The 12667-nt window shown below is 42.0% G+C and overlaps 1 long non-coding RNA gene across 1 annotated transcript in view; it reads left to right on the forward strand.

The window, feature by feature from the left end:
* The first annotated feature begins 1003 nt into the window (after positions 1–1003).
* The window catches only part of LOC132214931 (uncharacterized), a 244114-nt gene continuing 232450 nt past the window's right edge, over positions 1004–12667 (forward strand). The window contains exon 1 of the long non-coding RNA XR_009448372.1: positions 1004–1090. This is a non-coding gene — a long non-coding RNA (uncharacterized LOC132214931). The remainder of the gene's footprint in view (positions 1091–12667) is intronic.

A 12667-nucleotide genomic window follows, 5' to 3' on the forward strand; every position in this document is an offset into this window, starting at 1 on the left:
ATGTCAGTGGCTTTCATATTAAAGGTTTATTTTCCATACATGTCACGGGCCATTGCTGCTCCATGAAGTCATTCAGAGACCCTCACTCCTTCCATCTAGTCCTCTCCACTGTTTCCTTTGCACCTGGATAGCCAATGGTATAAGAAAAAGGACATGGTGAGTGGATTGTGAGAGTGATCAAAGAGACAAGGTCTGAAAGTGTTACGCATCACATTTGCCCATAGTCCATTTGCTATAATTTCACCCAAAGAGGCTGAGAAATTTCTGTGTCTCCTTTTTGCTAAAAAAAGAAACATGTGAGTAGCAGCATTCTCAGCTATAGGCTTCAATAGATAAGTAGAAAAAGACAAAATTGTTTTTGTAGGTGGAAGTGGTCTCACAGGGGAATTGTCATAGCTCCCAAATCTACATGCATTTAATTGGGAATGCCATTGTGTTTTGGTGAAAAGAAAATGGGATTTGAAATCAGAATACCTGGATTTGTGTTTGTCTTAGCTCATCATTTATTAGCTACTAGAGGCCTGATGCATGAAATTCATGCAAGGGGCTAGGCCCTTGCAGCCCCGCCTGCCTTGGCTGGCCCTCACAGCCCAGGCTTTGTCCGGAAGTGTCATCCAGAAGGTCGTCCGGATGGTTGTTCTGCTGTTTGGTCTAATTAGCATATCAGCTCTTTATTATATAGTATGTGACCTTAGGTGAGACACGATACGATAATATATGCCTCACCCTACTGTATAGGTTGTTTTCAGGGCCAAACAGGAGAAAGACAGCAATTCTTGTAAGTAAGTCTGCCATTCCAGCACGCCTCTACAGCAGCAAAGTATAAATGGGAGCAGGAAGATCTAGGTAGAGAAAGTCTAACGCAGCACCCCAGATTCTGCAGCCCCAAAAGATGTCAGAGATGAATGTGTAAGAGTGGCCTTTAGTGTTTACTATTTTTTTAATACATAAAATTTGTAACTGCTACAACTATGAATCATTGCAGTCTAATTTTCCTTTCTTGTGTCTAGATATCAAAGAATTCAATAGTCTCTGGAGTCATCTGATGACCTTCGAGGACCCATCAACCTGAGAACAGAACAGGATGCAGGTATTTCGACCAAAGTTACCGTAGTGATCGGTCCCAAGGATAAAGAACAAATTTCACTGGAAGTCAGTGATGGGCAGGGTTGACATCACCTGGTACTAACTAGCAAGGCTCTCTCAGTTGTGTCCACTGGTGTCTGTTCTGATTGGTTGGTGCCTATACCCTATTGCTTTTTAAATATTTTGAGTATTAAACTTATTGATAACTTCAAAGCTCCATTCTCTAACTTGGATCACCCCATAGAGGTAAGGAAAAAAGAAATGGAAGAAAGCATCCTGAAGTGATAGGTGATTCCCTCCCAAGGAGACTAGACTGAACCACTGACTAAAGTTTTGGTCATGTTTAAGCTTTCCACTATCAACTTGTAAACCAATTTAAGTTCATTTACAGTGACTAAACGAGAGCTCTAGTTTTTTAACATGTAAAATTCATAAATGCTATAAGTATGAATCACTACATTCCAGCTTTTGCTTCTCACATCTAGATGTCAAATGTACCTTAAAGCCATCAGGCATTAGCTTGGCGGGGTGGGTGGGTATGGGGGGGAGGGGCATCTAAGGGGAAACGTGTCCTTCTGCAATTTTAGGGAGTGGGAAGAAGGGTTTAGTCATGGCGTGTTACCACAGTGGAGTTGGACTTACAACCTGACATAGTGGAAGTTTACCTTTCTTGTTTGTAGGGATTTAGAAAATCTGTTAAGCAAACCTCACAATATATAAGAAGCTGAACAATATGTTTATTTAACATGGGTTAAAATCAGGAGACCTTAATTTCAAATCAGAAAAACAGCAACTGGAGGAAAAGTAAAAACCAACACAAAAATACTAGCAAGGAAACAGACTGATGTTCATAGCTTATCACAGAGTTAATCAAAGGGGCTTAAATGTTTTCCAGGGAAAGAAGTTATTAGTATGTCTGGGAGTGAATTTTTTAAAGTTTTAAGAAATGTTTTGAGTTTATATTTGAAAGCAGCAGATAAATTCAGAGGGGTTTTAGGTATAGTCGTTATTAAAAATGTTTTAATTTGCCTAGATAGATTAGGATGGGGTCATTGGATGTCTTTGGTTAGGACCCCAGACACATGGGCGATCCATCCATGATATGTTCAGCAGATCAAGAATGAGTGGCACATCAGAAAGCAGTGTGAATGTTGTTAGACATTGGAATGGGCGGTTGGACAGAGTGAAGGAATCTCTTCTCAGGAGGTTATGAAAAGAAGGAAATATTTTCATTGTTCTAGAATTTTAGACGACTTCAAGGTGAGAGGGAGAGAAGAAGAAGGTGAAGCAGCTGGGTCAGATGTGGTGAGCATCTTGGGTCAATGCTAAACTGGATTGTCTCTAAACATGAATTACCTTTATTTGAAATTTAAAATAATTATAGAATCTTCACTTTAAATAATGGATAACAAAAATAGGTAAATATGACTGACATTGGTCTTAACAGTTATTTTGATTTTAAGAGTCAATATATTTTTCAAAAGTTCCATTGGATTGCTACAAAGTATCATTAAGTGACTAATAATGACATTTATCACAGTCTGGAAAGTGTTAGCGGATTTGTGCACTGAAAAGGGCTGGTGAAAGTTACTGTTCACTCGGCATCTCTAGGTTTCAGTGTGGTGGTTTTAAAGTCACGTGGAATCAGGGCCACCTCTAGGCTGTATAGGGCCTTGGGGAAGTATTTGTTTGCAGGGCCTCTCTCTGTATAAACGACTTGGTTAAAAATCATAAAATCAATGGACCCATGTGAGGTATAGTCATTTATCAATGCAGATTTACAATAATGGGTAAAGGAGTGATACTTACATATTTGTTCATTGTCCAGTCGGGGCATATGAAGATTCTATGTGGTGTCTAGTAGCCATTTCTTCCTGTTTAGGTTTAGGAACCAGCTCTCTGTTTTCTTTTTGGTCAAACGCACCCTTCCTGGCTAACTTTGTATCTCCCACCATGGGAAAAAGTTGAGAAGTATGTTATTATTTACAGCGCTGTAGCTCTCTAATGACCATTTATTCAGTCCTGGTCGTGTCATTACTCATGGCACTTCATCCTGCATCTTGCTTATGAATATTGGCCTCCATTGACTCTTAGGATTGTTACCGTGCTTCTTTGCTAATGAACCTAAAGTTTTACCCAGGGTATGCAAAAAAAAAAAGGAATAATAGTTCATTTTTGTTCATGTTAACGTTAATGTGCAATTTCATAGTATAATGTAGAATTATACTTTTTTCAACCATGTGTTCTCTTGAATGCGTTAGGCTGTAATTACTGCATTTCTAGTGATCTGTTTCAGTGTTGATGATGGGAGAGAGCCCGGTAAGAAGGGTGGTCCCATTCCCACAAAAAGACCTGGGAAGATGCAGTGTCACTACATTGATCAGAGATGAGGGGACATCTGTTGCTTTGTGGAGTAACAGTTTTCAAAAACCTTGGAGGAGATAAGTGAGATCACTCCCAAGGACTCTCTGGCATGTGGAAAGGAGCATGTGCGAATGAGATGGTTACTCTGGAGCCAGCAGTGAGGGAAGGGATCACACAGGGTGACTAAAGGCAGCCCTTCAGTGGGAGCACTGACCACCTCACAAATGCCAGGTTCAAACCTAAAATGGGACAGTGAACCCATAGCCCTGAATGATCCTATGTCCAACATGAGTGAGTCACCCCAAATCAGTATGCCAGCACCACTCTGGCAGCTCAATCTTATGTGAAGAAACACCATGCTGGCTAGTGGCAGTGACCCATTTGCCAGGTCAACCTCCTGGACAGGGTTCAGTCACAGACCCCAGACAACCATGAGGCATGAGGTCAGAAGTTTCTTGGGCAACTGGTCAATCCCATCCTGAGGCAGAGGGTTGTAGAGTTCCCTGAAAAGGATAAGTGGCAGCCAGGGCCCATGCAAGTCCTGGGCTGGGATGGAGGTGCCTGAGCTGGATGACACTGTTAACCATGGTTGATCCCAGGCACCTGAGGAAGGCTTAGAACAGTTTGTTCAAGACCTCCGAAGCACAGGTACCCTCAGGTGTGGATGGGGCTGGCCTGCTTGCATGGATCTAAGCGTGGTACTGTGTAGAGTGTTGTATTAAAGATTTGGGAGCATTGGAGGGTTCATATGTATATAGAGGTTCATACTGTTGATTTAGAGCTGAAGATACTTTAGCCCTTCACTTTGCAATGATCTGTCAGTGGATTGATGTAATTTCCTAAAAGACAGCAGCTATATTTGTTAGGGAAACAGGTGCATTTGTGTGTGCATATTCCCCTAATGCACACACATGGGCACACATACATATTTATATGTGAATGCATGTAAAATAATATATGCATATAATTTATTTTACATATTTTCTAAACATGTCTAAACACACACACATATATATTTCACACATCTTCCATTTGGTAGAAGAATTTGGCTTCATTTGTTTTACTTAAGTTGTTTCATTCATGTAACCTATTTATTGCAAAGCAATCATTTTTATGTTTTTGATTCAATAAGTCATATCAATATGACAACACTAATATGACATTAATATTCATCTCTTAAGGAAGCTGGATAGGGAGACTCATATTGAATACTGTTGTTTTTTTTCTTACAACCGTATTTTCTTTATGACTGGTACTTTCTGTAATTTGTGTAACTTGGAAGATTTCTTATTAATTTTATCATGCTTGTGTAGTCTGACTTTTTTTTCAGTATATAGTACTTCTTGTTATATTTTCAAGGGAACACTTTATAAAGAAAAATTATTCAGCAAATAAAGGAAATGAAAACCCCAATGAATATTGTGTAAGAATAGAATTGTATCTTTACCCATGAAATATTCTTTCCTATAAACAAAATGAGGAACCAGACTAGAAAGTATTAAGTATGCTTAAATATACTGGTGTCTTGGAAGTTTTAACTATAATAAAAACACACACCGATATGTGTGCATTTAAGGGAGTATGACTTTCTCATTCTCTACATTCACTGGAATTTTGAGAAGTGGTACCAACGAGTATATATTTTGAACTTTGTGATCTCTGAACTCAGTGACAATGTAAGAGGCACCTGGAAGTGTCTTGTGGGTGTGGTACCCATAACTCAAGTATGAAGAGGGAGAGAATACATGGTCAGAATGGGCTTCATGGTGAGTCGGTGGTGAATATGGACTGGAGGTCTGGACAGTGGTTTGGAAGGTGAAGTAGTGGATGTGGTGAGGTGCTTCCTAGATGCCCTTCAGGAGGAAACACACATTGCTCAGCTGCACAGAGGGTTGGTTGCTGACAATTCTCAACTGAGTCCCTCTCTAAGAATTTCCCTTTGCCAAAGGTTATGATCCCTTTCTGGGGGGAGAGACGGGGGAGACCCACCTCCAATGACTGGTCAATGTGGGGTAGAGTGCATAGCTCCTGGACACAATTTATGACCTCCCTGAGGAGCCACCTCAGCTCCAGAGTTTCTCATGGAATCTGCTCAGGCCCCAGTTTTGGATGCATCGTGGTTCAACTTTTTTCTTTGTCCAACCCTTCACCCCCCTCTCCCTCTCAGGTCTTCCTGAGAGCTCCCCAATAATCCTCCTGCACCAAATCTTAGCATCTCAGTATCTGTTTCCAGGATGCCTGACTTAGGAGAGCGTCAGGCTTTCCAGGCAGAGAGTGACTTTGGAATATGAGACGTCCTGTTTGGCTAGGCGTTTGAATTGAATGTAGAGGCAAAGTGAGGCAGAAGATTGGAAAGGATTCACTTATGGTAGACAAACGGGCAGGGCTGGGGGAGAGGGAAGATCAACAGTTTTGAGCATGGAGCAGGCATATGGCCAGTTTAGGTCAAATTATCAAAAATTTTTTGGGTGTATCTTGTTATAATAAGAAATGTAATGGAAAGAAGTTGGTATAGGATATCCTGTCTTTTTTTTAGATGCAAATGCCATCATGAGTGGGCCTTGTCTTTTGGATTTTTTTTCTCAAGAAATAGGAATAGATTTGAGAAGATTGTCCACATAATCAATCTCCACATGCATTTACAAACTAGCTGGTCGGGAATAAAGCCATCACCTCTTCCCTTTACAGTATTTGTGAAAAACCTACCATGTACCAGGGGTTATGTATGTTATCTCTGAGCCTCACAACAATCCTGAAAGGTAATATTAATGCCCCAATTTTAGGGGTGGGGAAACTGAGGCTTGGGTAGAATAAGGGACTTGCCTAGTGAGTCAGGGCCAGTGATGGGGTCCAAGTCCAGATTTCTTTAACTTGGAAGCTCCTGCTGTCCAAGTCAGATGAGCGGGTCCCATGGAGCCCATGACCTGGGCCTCGTGCTCTTGAGCTCTGACTCACCAGGCCTAAAGTGGTGACTGAGACATGTGCTTATTAACCCTTGCAAGTCATCTGGTCAAGTAACTGAAGCAGTGTTCAATGGCTTATCAGTTAACCTGAGCAACGATTCCTTCTTCAATAACAAGAGTCATCATAGGAAGCACTTCTATTTTTATAATTTGCAAAACCCTGTGTATGTGTCATGTTTGAGCTTCACAACAGAGCTGTGTGGTGAGTAGAGCAGAGCATTGTCCCCATTCTACAGACGAAGGGATTAGGCTCAAGGAGTTTCATGCACTCACATTCACTTGGCTCAAAAGGGGTAGGACCAGGCCTTGAATTCAGGTGTTCCCTCTCGTGCTCCACGATGCCTCTCTGAAGCACTTGCTTAAGCATCTACGATTATACAGTACTTCTTGTTATATTTTCCAGAGTATACTTTATAAGGAGAATGTACCTTCTTAGTTTCTTTGACCTTGGTTGAACTAAAATGCTCTGTTAATGCACTGAGATTGTCTGTGAAAGATTCATCAGCCAACAAATAAAAATGCTACTCTCAAAAGATTTTAAAAATGAACTTCAATTCTACTGCTACTTGCTGGGTCGTCACCAATATCCTGGCACCTTGCATTGGACTCTACGCATCTCTAATTATCATTCAGTTCTGGCGGGTGTTTTCTACTTCTGTCAAAACCTGATCTGCTCCCCGCATGTCATCTGGGGGGCCCTTTTTCTAAACTCTCTAGGATTGCCATTGAAAGTTAGTCGCTGTGTTTTACCAGCAGAAGATTCCCGAGTTATTGAAACAAGCACCTTCTCCATATTTGAGTTTTCTGTATCATTGTTTACCAGATACTTTTTACTTCCATAAGTTTTAAGGATTTTCTTTCATTTTTTTCCTACCTTTCTGACATTATCTTATCCAAACAACAATGATTCCTAAGCACTGTAGTGTGTGTTGGGTTCCTGGGTTGGTAATATGCCTGGTATTTGTTCCACTCCTGTCCTGCAGGAGAAAAGAATAAAGCTGGCGACTATATAACTGGGAGAAGTGGGTTATGCTGCGAGTAGTCTACATGGGGCTGAAGAGAAGTGTAGAAAGAGAGGGGCGGGGTGGGGAGGGGCAGAAAGGGCTTTCGTGAGAAAATGTGCCCTTGGGCATTGGGGCTTCTCTGTTGAGAGAAACTTCCCCCCTTTTTGGTAACTACATGAAAGTGAATTGTGTGTGAAGGAAAAATGACCTCACACATTACTCTGCTTTCCATGAAGTAACATAATCATGGTGGAAAATTAATAAGGAAAACATTTTGATTTCTCTATTTCCCTAGCCATATGATTTTCAAGATTACTCAACACTTGCACTGTCCCTGCTAACTGTCTGTCCTCATTTGTATTTCTCAACCACTTTATTTAGCAGCTTGCTAAATATAATGTCCCCCACCCCGCATCCTTTTTTAAACAGATGAAGGATGACACAGGAAGTAGTGATACTTTCCCTGGATTCAGAGGGAAGAACTCAGACCAGCCCTTTTCCTATCTCTGTCCTAGAGTACGAACAGTAGATGAGCCAGCCCCTCAGGGTGAAGAGTTAATTGGAGGTAACAATTCAGGCACGTAGCACAGGGTGGGTAAACCACAGCTAGGGGTCAAATCTGGCCTGCTGCCTTTTTTTCTTATGGCCCTTGAGCTAAGAATGGTTATTAGCATTTTGTAAGACTTTTTTTTCCATATGCATTTTTTAAAAATTTTATTTTATTCTAAATTTTATTTTATTTTATACTATTGACAGTATTGCAGATGTCCCCAACCCCCACCCTCTTTATCCCCTTCCTCCCAGCCCCTGTCCCACCCCAGGCCTTTATCACACTATTGTCAAAACGAAAAGGAGAATAACATTTCAGGACACAATGGAAGTTACATGAAATTCAACTTTCGTGCCCATAAATACAGTTGTATTGAATCACAGCCACACTTGTTTGTTTATGTATTATCTTTGGCTACTGTCACGCTACAATGGAAGAGTTGAGTGGTTGCAATAGAAACTCAAAAAGCCTAAAATAGTTTATAATTTGTAAAGTAGATGGCCTGAAAAGCCTAAAATATTTACTGTAGGGCCCTTTACAGAAAAAACTTGCTGACCCTTGATATAGAAGATTCTGGGAAATGAGGCATGGAATAAGTGTTAATTTTTTGGCGCATGCCTAGAGGCCAGTCAGCCATGGGAGGAAGAAAGGGGTGGGGCAGTGGATGAAGCTACGGGAAGATTCTAATTATTCTCAGAGTGGATCTTATATGAATTCCTAAGTACATAAAAGGACTATTTATTTACTTATTTATTTATTTAAATTGGTTCTGAGTTCTTCAGTTATGGGAAAGGAAAATGACACAGAGAAGTTTAGTGATTTTCTGAAAGCCACACAGCTGGTCAGTGGTCTGCATGCAACGGAAGCCCAGATCTTCTCTTTCAAGCACACCATGTATTTGCAAGCTGGGGGAGCCAGCGAGAAGCCATATTGACTGGCTTATTGCCGGGGGAACCAAGAAACATGGCTTCTCTTCTTTTCTTCTGTACTGAAAACAAAGAGAGGGTATATTCTGGGTTTGTGCCACCAGGGCGTCCCCTAGCACTCCCTAAGGTGCCACTCTCTGTTTTTAGCATGCTCTGCCTGGTAGTGCTAATGGCCCATCGTCACTTCTTATTTCATAAACTGGATATAAGTCCTTTGACCAGGGTTTTCAGATATAGCAGGTTAAAATACAAGCTGCACAGTTCAATTTTAATTTTAGATAAACAAAAACATTTTTTAGGGTATATGTGTTCTGTGCAATATTTGAATTTACTTACCTGAGATATGTTTAAAAAGTTATATTAAAAATTATTTGTTGCTTATCTGAAATTCAAATTTAACTGGGTCTCTTGCATTTTTTCCTGATTATCCTTCTTCTCAGGGCAGGGGCCAGGGACTTTATTTAGTCTTTATTCATCTACCTTCCTCCTACAGCACCATCATTCCCACAGTCCCACAGCACTTAACACACTGCCTTTCAAAGATATTTATGTCCTGTACTAAAATTTAATGAAAGCCAACCTCTGTCAGGTTAAACACTAGCTTCCACCAAGCTGAGGAGACAGACATGTAAATAGATTCATTTCACCATATTCTGATACTTGCTCTAACAGCAGGATAAGCCAAGAGTTGTGGGGATCTCAGGGAGGGAGTCCCTCAGCCTTTAGTATATAAATTTTAAAGTTTTCCCAGGGGTTGTAATTCCCAAAGTGTGTTTTGAAGTAAGGGTAGGAGTTTACTAGTGCAGGGCTGGGAGGGAAGATCAGGGAGAGAAAGTGGCATGTGCCAAGTCATCTATATATATAAAAGTCTAAGCAGCCCTTATGACTGAATGACCAGAATGATCGGAACAACTGGAACAACCGGTTGACCAGTCACTATGATGTGCACTGACCACCAGAGGGCAGATGCTCAACGCAGGAGCTGCTCTTTGGTGGTCAGTGCGCTCCCACAGCCAACCTCCCATGGCCTCTCCCCCCCGCCAGCCAACCTCCCCAGCCACCGCCCCCAAGCTGGCTGGCCCCCATGATCCCGTGGCCCCTTCCCCCTGGCCTGCCAACCTTCCGCATCACCCCTCTGCCAGCCGGCCAACCTCCTGGGGTCCCTCCCCACAGCTGAGCAGCCCTCTGATAGGCCTGGATCACTGGCCAGGTTGAGGGACCCCACCTGTGCATGAATTTGTCTATCGGGCCTCTAGTAACTAAAGAAAAGGAAATAGCATGCCTAGGAATGATGAGATGAGCTAGGTGACTAGTGCACTGTATTTGGGATATAGTAGAAACTTGATAAAAAGTGACTCAAAAATAGTCTCCCATACTAAATTCAGCAGCTTCATAGAAGTGGCCCTGGAATTAAGGCTCCCCATGATCCTTGCTCTCAATACTGTGATTCTAAGTGCCAATTCTTGGGCCACTAGCCTAGTAGTCTTTACAAACAAGTACATGTTCTTGGTAAGCTATTTGCTTTGGGTTAGTCCCATGATATAATTGCCATGTCTTTTGCCAAGGTATAAAAGATATCCCATAGTGAAGTCCAACATTCCAGTTACTGTACTTGAACGGGTAATGGGGAGAAATCATAGCCTACCTGGGTCTGAGGTTGGGCGTTTCTGTTACCTTGAGCCTCTAATTGGCCATAAGTGACTGTGATGTAAAGAAAACTGTTGATAGTCAACCTTATCTCCATTAACATTAACTTCCTGCAATGCTATCCTTAGTTTTCCCCCAAATAACATAACAGATCATATGCAAGGTATCTTCTGTGTATCTCCCTTCTCTACTCTTCTCCTTGCTGGGCAGCCCAGGAGGCTGCACTGTGTGGATGTCTCAATGGTGAGTGAGGTGGCTCTCTCCCTACTGAATCACTTTAAGTTCCCTGTGTCCTCAGCTTCCATCAGGTGCCTTTTCCATACAGCTGCTCTCTCTGGTCCCAGTAAGTGCTCCCTTCTCTTGTTCCTCTCCTACAGGTTTTAGGTGGTAATGGCTCCTCACTCCTGCTTACTATGGGGTAGGCACTCTTCCTGGTTGGTTTTCCTAAGCACTGTCTATACCCTGATAGTTGCCACTTTATTAACTCTCCTCAATTACTCAGTTGAGTGTGCCATTTGTTTCTTGATGGGGCCCTTATTGATACAGATGGAACAAGTATTACAACCATCATTTATTTGCTTATTATTCACTAGAGGCCCAGTGCATGAAAATTCATGCACCGGAGGAGGGTCCCTCAGCCCGGCCTGCCCCCCTCTCACAGTCCGGGAGCCCTCAGGAGTGCGAGGTGACCCAGCAATCAGGGGAAGGCGACCTCTGCTGCTGCCACTGCCAGCAGCACAAGCCTTGGCTGGCCTTGGTTACCTGAGTCTCAGGCGGCCCTGAACGGCTGGGAAGCTGACATCTGAGGCGTGTCTGCACCTTGGGCTGGCACTGGGTGGCTGGGGGGGCAGAGGGGACTGGGGGACTCTAGAGTCAGGCCTTTCCATACACCTGCCACCCCAGCAGGGCTGAGGGGGCTGGGTGCCACCATCTTGTGGCTGTGGGTGCTGCCATCTGTGAGGGCAGGGCAGTCAATTAGTATATTCCCTTCTTATTGGCTGTGGGTGCCACCATCTTTGCAACAGTGTGAGGGTCAATTAGCATATTCCCTCTTTATTAGATAGGATAGTCATAATACTAAAGAAGAAAAAAGGTTAATTCAAGGACATCTCATACTTCACTTTATCATACATTTGAACAACAGATGACAATGTATTATATAAGGAAATATGATGGTTTTGAAAATAAATAGTATTTCAACTTAGTTAATATCTCTAGGGATGATGGGGGAAGGGGGTGAGGGCATGTGCCTGTGGGTGGAGGGGAGGCCGGGGGAAGGTCAATGGGGAAAAAAAGGAGGCATGTGTACTACTACTTGTAATACTTTAAACAATAAAATAAAATTTTAAAAAATATATCTCTAGGGAGTCCTAGTTATTAAAAAATCAAAACCAAGTGAATTATGTAGTAGACATGCTATTTCTTTTGCAGGTATAGATATAATAGTAAAGAACATCAGCTTTGATATCACAAAGATCTAGTTTTGAATATGAGCACTTTTAATTACTACATTGTGGTCATGGGACAAATTATTTTACCTCTCTTAGCCTATTTATAATATGAGAATGATAATTACTTACAGGGTGCTTGTGAAGATTAAATGAGATATTGGTCACAGGCCTTACTAGATATTTTCCAAAAAAGAAATACAAATGGTCAATAGATACATAAAAAGGTGCTTAGCATCACTAATCATCAGGGAAATTCAAATCAAAGCCATGATAGATATCACTTTACACTTGTTAGGATGACTGTTTTTAAAAAGACAAGAGATGCCCTAACCCAGTGGTCGGCAAACTCATTAGTCAACAGAGCCAAATATCAACAGTACGATTGAAATTTCTTTGAGAGCCAAATTTTTTAAACTTAAACTATATAGGTAGGTACATTGTTATTAACTTAATTAGGATACTCCTAAGGCTTAGGAAGAGCCACACTCAAGGGGCCAAAGAGCTGCATGTGGCTCGCGAGCCGCAGTTTTCCGACCATGGCCCTAACTGGTTTGGCTCAGTGGATAGAGCGTCAGTCTGCGGACTCAAGGGTCCCAGGTTTGATTCCAGTCAAGGGCATGTATCTTAGTTGCAGGCACATCCTCAGTAGGGAGTGTGCAGGGGGCAGCTGATCAAT

The sequence above is a fragment of the Myotis daubentonii genome, chromosome 13, assembly GCF_963259705.1.
Source record: "Myotis daubentonii chromosome 13, mMyoDau2.1, whole genome shotgun sequence".
In the NCBI taxonomy this organism is placed as follows: domain Eukaryota; kingdom Metazoa; phylum Chordata; class Mammalia; order Chiroptera; family Vespertilionidae; genus Myotis; species Myotis daubentonii.